This window comes from Eptesicus fuscus, chromosome 6 (genome assembly GCF_027574615.1).
Source record: "Eptesicus fuscus isolate TK198812 chromosome 6, DD_ASM_mEF_20220401, whole genome shotgun sequence".
In the NCBI taxonomy this organism is placed as follows: domain Eukaryota; kingdom Metazoa; phylum Chordata; class Mammalia; order Chiroptera; family Vespertilionidae; genus Eptesicus; species Eptesicus fuscus.
The window spans coordinates 16,203,258-16,214,355 of record NC_072478.1 but is presented as its reverse complement, the minus strand read 5'-3'; the positions used below and the strand labels follow the sequence as shown (position 1 = coordinate 16,214,355).

The 11,098-nt window shown below is 49.8% G+C and overlaps 1 protein-coding gene across 2 annotated transcripts in view; it reads left to right on the top strand.

Moving 5' to 3' along the window:
- The first annotated feature begins 4,674 nt into the window (after positions 1 to 4,674).
- Positions 4,675 to 11,098, top strand: part of SLC25A42 (solute carrier family 25 member 42) — a 38,936-nt gene continuing 32,512 nt past the window's right edge. The window contains exon 1 of one of the 2 annotated variants that reach the window (XM_008156366.3): positions 4,675 to 4,738. The gene's annotated coding sequence lies outside the window, so the exon portion shown is untranslated. Of the gene's footprint in view, positions 4,781 to 11,098 lie in introns of both variants that reach the window. The other variant, XM_054717243.1, reaches the window with a different exon arrangement.

The following is an 11,098-nucleotide window of genomic DNA, read 5'->3' as shown; positions in this document are numbered from 1 at the left end:
ATTATTTTCCTAGTTTTGCCCCTTGCTAGGCACCCAGGGCTTTTGGTCTTGGTGACCTTCTGTACCTGGTCCATTATCCTTGCTCTGCTCATGTCTGTCTAAATGACTATAACACTGTGACCTTGGGGAGTCCTCAGGCCCTGTAATCCTTATGTTACTTCATCTGTCACATGGTCAGGAGTGGGGTAGGGGTGAGTGGGAGGGTGGATGCTGCCAGCCAGTTTCTGAGGAAGCCCGAGTGCTGCCCTGTGATTCCTGCCCTACATCAGCTCTCAATCTGCTCATGGCTCCCCATTGGCCTCACCATAAAACCAAACTGCACTCCAGGTCCTGCCCACTCCCACCCTCATCTTCCTCATGCTCTCCTTTAATCATGATCCCAGCCACACCAGCCTCTTCACCTCAGGGCCTTTGCCCTCCTTTTGGAGTACCCTTCCCTCTGTTGGCTCCCTTTCCCAGTCCCATCACCCCTTGTGCTATGCCTCTGACCTCTGACGCTATCTGAGGTCCTCTTGTTTGTATGTTTTCCTGTTTGTCTGCCTCCCACTCTGTGTGGGTAGGCTCCTGTCTTCCCCACTCTGCTCCAGCTTGCTGTAAACATTTCTGAACATATACCGGAGTAAATTAATAAGTACAGAGGGTGGTTGGAGAGAAGGCCTCCCGCACAGCCCATGGCCTACCCCTGGGCTCTTCGCCAGCTTTTCTGTAGCTGCAGGCCTCTTCGGGGATGGGTGGCTCCCGTTTATCAGTTCTTCCCACCTTAGCCAGAGGAAATGGGTGTCTTCAGGGGCTGCACTTAGGGACTGTTTAGATGTCCTCAGCCTGGTTATCCCATGTCCAGCTGAAGACCCCACATTTCCCAGAAGTTGGCCATGCCTAGATTCTAGTCCCTGCACTGCCACCTTGGCCTTGGTTAGCCTTGGCCAACTCAACTGAAAATGGACTGTTTGTCACAGCCCTGGGCCATAGCTCCCTGCAAGGCCCAGCACAGCACCCTCCCGCCCCAAGGAGTACTCCCTGACCTTGTTGATGACATCAAAACGTGGGCTGAGGGGAACATGACTGCAAGGGAGGTGCCAGCACATTTGGGCTGTGCCTCTGTTGCTGGGTGCTCTTGGATGAGTGGCTAGGACTCTCAGAGCCTCTGGGAGACTGAGATTGCCTTGAGACCAGTCAGGCTTGGCTGTAGTCACTGTTGTGTCCCTCCAGCCAGGGAAGGGTCCTTGGTTGCAAACATCTCTGAGAGGCATAGCCTGTGAACCCCATTTTTCCAGATGAGAAATAGACTCACTGGCATTTGGGGGGCTGAAACAGGATGAGAACACAGCTCGGCCTGCCTCTGCCACTCCTCTGTTGCCAGTGTTGCTAACCTGACCTTGGGCAAATGGCTCTCTGGTCTCGGTTGATTAAACCTTGTCCCTAAGCCTAGTTCATTGCTGGTGTGAGAGATGATTCCCGGGATCCCAGAGAAGTAGAGGGAACTAGGGGACAGAGAGGGAGTGGCCTGCCCAGGGCCAGCCAGGCCAGCTCAGAAGAGCTAGGATCCTGAGCAAGCTGGCCAGTCACAACCAAGGTGCCCATGGTGGGGTATCTATCAGTTGCTGATGCCAAGGGGCTTTGCCTGTCATTGTTGGAAGGGTAGAGGAAGGTTGGCTGGTGCCAGCTTGCTGACAAGCAAACAAGCCAGAGCACAGCCAGTGTTTCTGGCACTAGAAGGAGTAGCTGGGTGCTAGGATGCTGCCTGACCCTTGCCTCAGTTGGCACTGTCCCTGGGGAGTACCATGGGACTTTCCAGGAGCTTGCTGCTTCTCTCACAGAGCTTGGCAGATGGATACTGTGAGTGAGGACTCCTTCAGCATTAATATCTCCCTCTTCGGGTGGCAGATTACACTCATAGTTGGTCTATATCCACATTCCATAAAGTGCTATTTATAAAAAAGGAAACAGAGTCCCTAAGAACAATTTGTCCATCACACATGATCAATGAGTTCTCACTGCAGACCAATGCATTTGAGTTTTACTTCCATTCAATTCATTAATGCTGCCATCAACCCTGGGAGTTAGTTGGAAAAACTGAGGCAGGGAGTTTGAGTCACTTGCTAAAGATCCTGTGGCCAGCAAGTAAAAAAAAAAACAGGGATCAAACCCAGCCCTGCACCCTTCCAGCAAGGAACACTTGTTATATGAGGCTAGGTTTTCTTGTCTGCAAAGTGGGCACTGTCACCCCCCATCTGGAAGTCATGTGACATGGTGTTTGGGAAGGCCTGGCAAGGACCTGACACTTCAGTAGGTGTTCGGCAGACTCTGGTTCCTCCTTTTCTCTGGAGGGCAGAATGGAGACCATGGTCTTGAAGTTTCAGGGAAGCTAACCACAGCTAGGAGGTATGGAAGGGGAGGGGAGGCAGGGATATCATGGGACTAGCATAAGTCAGATGGTGGTCTTGGGCTAGTGACTTCCTATAGTATGAGCCCCAGTCATTTCCTCCAAGAGACGTCATGGATTAAGCACTTAGCAGCGGCTAGTACAACCCTGGAATGTGAACCCTTATTAACCTTTTGCACTCGGATGTCGAGTGTGACTCGACACAGTATCGGTAGCAGCTCGTATGTCGAGCCACACTCGACATGTAGTTTCACCGCGGGGGGGGGGGGGAGGGGGATTTTTGTCTATTTTTCCAGTATCTTTTCTTGTTTTCATTAGCATGAAAGGACAAGTAAAATGTAAATGCCGTCTCAACTGATACCAAAAAAGAAAAAATGAAAAACCGATAACGCATGTGAAATTTATTAGGAAACTAGTACATGATCTTGTTGGAGAATTCAGGATGGTACACTAACTTCCAGGGGTAGATTATTATCCACTAACGTAGAGCAACGTTTAGATGGAAAGCTCCATATAATCACACCTCACCCTAACAAAAAACACAAAGATTGTGTTGTTTGTTCTAACAGAAAAATCAAAGGAGGAAGAAGAGAGACGATTTATATTTGCGAAACGTGAATGTAAACCAGGTCTTCGTGTGGGTGAATGTTTCAAAAAATATCACACCATGAAAAATTATAGAGATTAAAATTACTCTTTGAATGTATCAATAATTTGAAATATAAAAAAATCCAAATAAATAAGTTTGTATGAAAAGAAACTCCAGTTTTTTATTCTACTGCCGCGCTTTGTAAAATCTGGGGTATTTAAAAAATTAAATCCTGAGTAGAATAAAGGAATCGAGAAAAAAGCAAGCGAGTGCAAAGGGTTAAAGCTTAGCTCAGCCTTGCTCCTACCCAGGACTCCTGGTTCTGAACTGAATTCCCACCAACCCCAGCCTGAACCTGGTGTAATAAGAGCCAGTATCTGGGAACATTTGTAACCCTCTCTCTCCTGGAGATTAAGGGAATCAAAGAACAGGTGGGCTTGGGGGAGGTGCCAGTGACAGCAGAGCACTGGATGACAGATGGCTCCCTAAACTCCTGGTGTCTGGCTGCAAAGAATTCCATGAACCACACCTCACAGAGAAGCTGAGGCTCACAGTCCTGTTGTGACCTCTTGTGGGTCAAAGGCATTCACCAGAGGATCAAGGCAAGGGCTGGAATATGAATTCTCCAGGTGTAAGAATCATTGTCCCAATGAGGAAACAGGCTCAAAGTGCCCAAGGTTGTGCGGTGGGTGAGTCAGTGGTTGAACAGGAATTGGAACCCAAGTCTCTCAGGCCTCCAGAGCTATTCTTTTGACACTGCCTTACCCTCTTCCAAAAAGCAGACTGCTGGATTCACACCCAGATCCAGCCACCGAAGTGCGTTGTGGTGTTGGGCAAGGAGCTTGACCTCTGTATGCTCTGTTTCTGTAAAAGGGGGCCAGTGGTAGCTTTAAACTCATGGGATTGTGGTTAAGATTTACAAAGGTTTATAGCAGGGAAGAGGCCAGACTGAGATGCCATTGGATCGAGGGACAGAAAGCTGAACTCGGAAAAGTCCAACACTTCCAGAAAACCACAAAGCGCACGAGTAGGATTCCACTTCTTTCCACGTCTTCACACCAACCAGGAGCCGCAGAATGCCAGCCTCAGTGAACTCCAGCGAGTTCCCCCTCTCCCTGTCGTTTGCAGCGGAATAATAGGGATTGATTATCCACGAGTCCTTCCGCCGAGATGGCCCAAGTTCACTCCACGGTCTCAGGGGACTTCATGTGGGGCTTAGGAGGGCACCTCTAGCCGCCATGCTCCGGGCCTGACTGCACCTTGCACACCCGAGCTCCGCCCGTGGCACACCGCCCACGGCCCCTGCGGCTGGCCACCCGCCCTACCCTTCGGCTTCGCAGCCAATCCTCGTCGCCCTCCAGGCTACTCCCTCAGTTTCACTGGAGCCAGTTGCTCCAGCCACCTCGGAGCCCCGCTCTTGTTCCCCAGCGATTGGTCGTCAGGGCTGCTTGTCTTCCGCCAGTGCTCCAATTCTCGCCAGCCTCCAGGCCCTCACCACCCAGCACCTCTGCCGGGCGGGACCACCCTTGACACTCCGAGTCTCTCACAACAGTCCCGCCTGTACCCCCGCAGCGATTGGCTTTAGGGGTTGCCCGTCTGCTTTATGCCCACCAATCATTGCCATCTCCAGCTCTGATTGGTCATCGCACAGCCAATCGGGGCGCGTCATGGACCCCTCCCGCAGCGCGCGCAGGAGGGGTACGCGAGGCGGAGTTGTGGTGACTGGAGGCGGCAGCGGCGGCGGTGACAGCGACGCCTCCCAGCCGGTGAGCGGGCGCGGGGGGCGCGCGGCGGCGCAGGCGTCGGAGGTCAGGGCGAGGCACGGCCCAGTCATGGGTCCTGGGGCGGGGGTGGAAGAGGTGGGGAATGACCGCGTCACGGGGGCAAGGAGAGGACCAAGCTCCCCCCCGCACCCCCCCCAGCGTCTGGTGTGCTCTGGGGACCCCCATAGCCGGATCTGACACCCTCACCGTCAGCCCACGCACACCTGACACCGCGTCAGTTCTCATTGAGTCCCCCCCTCCCCATACACCTGAGACTGTCCGCCTCGCTGACATCCTCCGGGGCCGCGTCCCCAGGCGCCCAGAACAGTTAGGTCTACATGCAACTGAGTCTGTGCTCCCACTTACGGTCCCCTCACATACCTGACCGCGCCCCCACCCATGGACACCTCCCACATCTCCTGAGACTGTATCTTTTGATAATGCCGCACACCCGGAGCTGTCTCCTCCTACACTCCACCCTACCCCGCCTCCACAACTGGGCCTGCACTCCCATACCAACACCTGAGCCTGTGACCCCAAACTCAGGGCCCTCCACTAACATCTGGGCCCGTTGGTATCTCTTCACTGACTTTGCTGACATCCAGGTCTGTGCCCCTCTCGCTGCCCTTCCCTTCAGCAACTTTGGTCAGGGCCCTCAGGCCCCCTCCCCGCCACACACACACACACACACACACACACACACACACACACACACTACCTGCCCTGTGCCCCTAAGCAACACTCCAGTGGCTTCACACCCCCAGTCAGTGCACCTGCAGGTACTTTCTTCTACATGCTCCTGTGTTTGCCTCCCTCTCTAATCCTCAAAACACCGCCCCCCCCTCCAACATTCCAAACCTTGAAATCTGATGATCACTGCACCCCCCTCCCAAGAAGAGCCCACCCACATACTGTCTTTTCATTTATGGTAGTCTATTAAGTGATTTATGGACTTAGAATAATCCCATCCCAGACAAAACCAGAATTATTTCCATTTTAATTTAACAAACCTAAAGTGACTTGAATTGGGGAGGCAGAGCCCACCCCTTCCTGAGCATGCTAATCCTTCTTTGTGGACTTCCACCATTTTTGCCCATCTGTTGTGTTTATTTCTGAAGGGTTGGCAGGGGAGGGGACCCCCACCCTCTCTGCAGCTGTTCTTCAGGCGTCATGACTTTGGGTCCAGAAAGACTGAGCTGGAAGAGTAGCCACTGGTTGCTGCTGGAAAATGAGCCTGCCAGCCCTGGGTTGGGGATGGGGGTGCTGAGTGTGGCTTCAATACCTGGGGTGCTGCCTCTAGCAAGGTCACTTGGAAGGAAGTTGCAGGGCCTCTGGCCCCCACTCTTGCAGACTGAAGCCCCTCCTTGACCCAAGGGAGCTCCTTGGACCCTTAAAGCCGATGCATCCAGAGTAAGCCAACCCTCTTCAGAGTGAGAGAGCTAATGTTACAGTTAGAGCTAAACTGCTCAACTGGAATCTGGTGTGGTGCTGGGGATAATGATTTTTCTGGAACTTTTCAATCCTGGGAGTATGATTTGCCTGTGTGCAGCAGAGGAGACCAAGCCTTTGTTGTTAAAAAAAGCAATAAGGTGCCCTTTCCTGTAAGGCTTGCATAGAGCCTCTTACACGACCACTCCATCCCCCCTTTGACTGGGTCCCACCCTTTCTCTCCCTGCAAAGATGTTGCTGGAATGTTCCAGAGGGTCATGTCACTTTCAGCTTCTCCTGAAACTGAAGCTATTGGAGTTTTCTGTTCAAATTCAAAAGGAGTCATTTAAAATGTGTGTATGTGTATATGTAGATGTTATAAACAGATATAAATGTCATATACATTTAATTACAAAATTTTTTAAATTAATTTCAGAGACAGGGGAAGGGGGGGGGGAAAGAGAGAGAGAAAGAAAGAACAATGTGAGAGAGGCACATCAATTGGTTGCCTCCCAAACATGCCCTCATCTGGGATTGAGCCTGCACCAGATGTGTGCCCTGACCGGGAACTGAACCTGGACCTTCTGATGCACGGACAATGCTCCAACCAACTGAGCCACACCGACCAGGGTCATATACACACATTTATATATACATATACTGTACACACATTCTCTCTCTCTATATATATATACACACACACACACACACACACACACACACACAAATATATATATACTAGAGGCCCAGTGCATAAATTTGTGCACGGGTGAGGGCCAGCTGGGCTGGGGCCAGTGGGGGCGGAGGGCCACAGGTGGTTGATGGGCCAGCCCTGTCCCCTGGTCGAGCTCTGGTCAAACACCCGGTCGAGGGGACAATTTGCATATTACCCTTTTATTATATAGGATATATATATATATATAGATATATATATATATATAAACTAGCGAGGTAATTCATGTACATGGTAAAAAAAAAAATCAAACAGTTGTAAAGGGCATACAGTAAAATAGGCAGGTCTTCCCATACCTGAACCCCATCCCCTTTCAGAGGCACCATGGTTGATTTCTTCTGTTTCCTTCAGAGATAGTCTATGTTGGGGGCGGGCAGGGGAAGGAGGCGGGAGCATATCCTCTGCCCCTTTCAAACCACTGGTAAATTTGCATCTGATTTTATCAAATGGGTATGTTGATTATATATCCAGGGTTTGTTTGGTTTTCTTTACCAAGTTGTCACTCATATTTTCTTTTACAAACCAAGCTGCACTGAACAAATAGACTCATGTGTGAGCGAATACGTAGTGAACGTGTGTGGTGCAGGCACTTTGAAACCTCTGACTTCATGGAGCTTACATTCAATGCAACAACTTCCTAGGAGTGGCAGGCCAAAGGGCATGTCCATTAAAATGGTTAATGTTCCTCCAGAGATGTCCAGTCTCTCAGCTGTAAAGTTGGAATGCCTGTTTTTTCCTCCAGTAGCCAGGGTGTTTTTTTTTTTTGTTGTTGTGTGTGTGTGTGTGTGTGTGTGTGTGTGTGTTGTGTTGTGTGTGTGTGTGTGTTTTATCAAGTATTCTGTCTCCAATCTGATAGGTAAAAAATAGCCCAAAAGATCCTTTGGAATGTTGCTTCTTTGCTTCCTGTACATCTCTTAGGGATTATGGCCCATGTGGTGGTAATTAAACGACAGATTTCTGTTTCTCTTTCACAGTTAGAGTATAATTCAATCCAAAACATATTTAAGTTCCTACTCTGCAAAGCTCTGAAGGAAATCTTGTGCTTGATGGGGCATCGCCCGGAGTCCCAGGAGGGCACATCCTGAGATGTTGGCACAAGGTACCTTGACAAGCATGAGGTACCTTGACAAGAACAGTTGGCTAGAATAACTGTGTAACTGTTGCTAAATTTTTTTCCACTTGGATCCAGCAAAAGAATGAAGACATCAGATGAGATTGAGAGAAGTCAAATGCTAAATCTATTTGGGAAGCGTCTCAAGGTTCAGTTGTTGGCAATTGCCCATTATTGGCGCCTGGTGGAGGGTGTCATCAGACTGAGGTCAGGCCTTTTCCCACATGCTACCTTATTTTTTGTTCTTTTCTATTTTGGCAGTTGGACAACAGAGGGAACACTGTGATGATCAAAGATATTAGCTTCTTTGAGTTTTATTCGGGCTTGTTTTGGTTTTATTATTGCTTAATAAAAAGTATATAGTGTACACATGGAAAGAACCAAGGTAGAAAGAATAATGAAACTAACACTCAGCTCAAGAATTAGAGTGACTCCCTGTGTCCTGCAGCCCCTCCCTGGTCACTGTGTCACTGTGCTATTTTTAAAATACACTTGTCAACGTCTTGTTTTTTTTCTTCTTCACTGAGTACCTTTTGCTGCAGCTGAGTGCTGGGACTTCAGGGTCTCAACAGAGTTCCCCAGAAGCCAAGTTTTATGCTGAATCTCTGCCAGGAGAGTGCCCTTGAGGTCCAGAGAGGAGAGCAGTGACCTCAGGGCCAGAGACAGGTCACTAGCGAAGGGACAAGCCAGCATTGGCTGGTTTGGTCTCAGACTCTGCCATGTTTCCTGGGGTAACTGTAACAAATTACCACAAAATAGGTAGCTTAAAGCAACAGAAATGTATTCCGTCATAGTGTAGAGGTCAGAAGGCCAAAATCAAGGTATTGGCAGGGGATATAGACTGAATTTGTGTCTTCCCTTAAAATTCATATGTTGTCGCTCTAGCTGGTTTGGCTCAAGGGTCTCAGGTTCGATTCCGGTCAAGGGCACGTGCCTGGTTGTGGGCTTGTTCCCCAGTAGGGGGTGTGCAGGAGGCAGCCATTGATGTTTCTAAGTCTCTTTTCCTCTCCCTTCCTCTCTGAAATAACCAAAAATATATTTTAAAAAATAAAATAAAATTAATATGTTGAGCCTGGCTGGTATGGTTCAGTGGTTGAGCTTCGACTTATGAACCAGGAGGTCATGATTTGATTCCCAGTCAGGGAACATGCATGGGTTGCTGGCTCGATCCCCAATGTGGGACATGCAGGAGGTGGCCAATCTATGATTCTCTCTCATGATTGATGTTCCTATCCCTCTCGCCCTCTCCCTTCCTCTCTGAAATCAATCTATATATATAAAAGCCTAAGCAACCAAATGACCTAACAACCACCAGGGGGCAGATGGCTCAATGCAGGAGCTGCCCCCTGGTGGTCAGTGCGCTCCCACAGCCAACCTCCCATGGCTGGCCAGCCTCCCACAGTCCCTCTCCCCACCCTGTTGGCTGGCTGGCTGGCTGGCCCTGATCAGCCTCAATCACTGGCCACACTGAGGGACCCCACCCGTGCACAAATTTGTGCACTGCGCCTCTAGTAAAAAGATATTTTAAAAAATTCAGCCGAAACCGGTTTGGCTCAGTGGATAGAGCATCGGCCTGTGGACTCAAGGGTTCCAGGTTCGATTCCGGTCAAGGGCATGTACCTTGGTTGCGGGCACATCCCCAGTAGGGGGTGTGCAAGAGGCAGCTGATCGATGTTTCTAACTCTCTATCCCTCTATCTTCCTCTCTGTAAAAAATCAATAAAAAAATAAAAAATAATTCATATGTTGAAACCCAATCTCAATACGATGGTATCAGGAGGTAATTAGGTGATGAGGATTAGTGGCCTTATAAAAGGGACCCCAGAGAGTACTCTAGACCCTTCTACCATGTAGGGACCCAGTGAGAAGACAGCCACTGTCTGTCAGAGCCTTGTTTTTGGACTTCTAGCCTCCATAACTATGAGAAATACATTTCTGTTGTTTATAAGCCCTGTGCTATTCTGTTACATAAGCCCAAACAGATTAAGACAGCAGTGCTGGTTCCTACTGAGGGCCCTGAGGGAATCCATCCTGGCTTCTGGCTGCTGCTCACAACCCCTGGGTTTTTTAGCTTGCAGCCCTATCACCTTGATCTCTGCCTCCATACCCACAGGCCTTCTTCCTTGTGTGTTTGTGTATTCTACTCAGGACACCAGTCGTTGGCTTTAGGGCCCACCCTGAATCCAGGATGATCTCATCTCAAAATCCTTAATTATATCTGCAAAGACCCTATTTCCAAATAAGGTCACCTTCTGAAATTCTGGGTGAATATGAACTTTGTGGGACCCAATTTAACCCCTACAGCTGTGAAGCCAGCGTTTTCATCAGAGCGTTATCCGAGGAAGTGCTTGTCCAGCTGCCTCTGCTGTTTCCAGCAAGGTGAGGCCAGCAGCGTCGTAGTACATTCCCCAGCCCCTTCAGATGGCCCCTGTGGGCAGCCCCTGGGGGCTCCCTTGATCACCCAACTCCCTTCCCTCAGGTGGGGGCATCTGCCCAGAGCTAATAAGGACCCGGAGAAGTGAAAGTATACATCTCAGTTTTGCCCTTTGTCACCCCTTGACAAGTACTTACTGGACTGATAGCTTGGTCCTAGGTCCTCCCAGTGTTACAGAAAGGAGACCAAGGCTTGAGGAGGCTTTTGCCCAGAGACACACATGGGGAAGCCCAGGCAGGAGCCCAGACAGGTGTTGGTCGGTCTGAATCCAAGCAAGTAGCCGTAGCACTGTGCTTTCAGTCGCTGTTAAACACAGATGCTGCCATCAGTATGGCCTCCAGGAGTAGAACAAACTCAAAGCCTCATTCTACAATCTAAATATTTGTGTGCCAGGACTCGGGACAGGTGCAGAGGGAGCAGACACACTGGGGCTCAGAAGGGAAGGCTACGTGGATGTAGGTCAGACCCTCACTAAGTGGTTAGGGCACTGTAATTGATTGGTCCTGATCAGAGGCTGTGGCACTAATTCAGGGGTCCAGGAAGGTTCCCCAAGATCTGAAGCCATTAAGGAGTTCATTCGATGGCAAGGTGTTGTGAGCAGAGGGAATGAACAAGCCTGGACGTGTGACTCCCAGGAGAAAGCTAAGGGGTTGGGAAG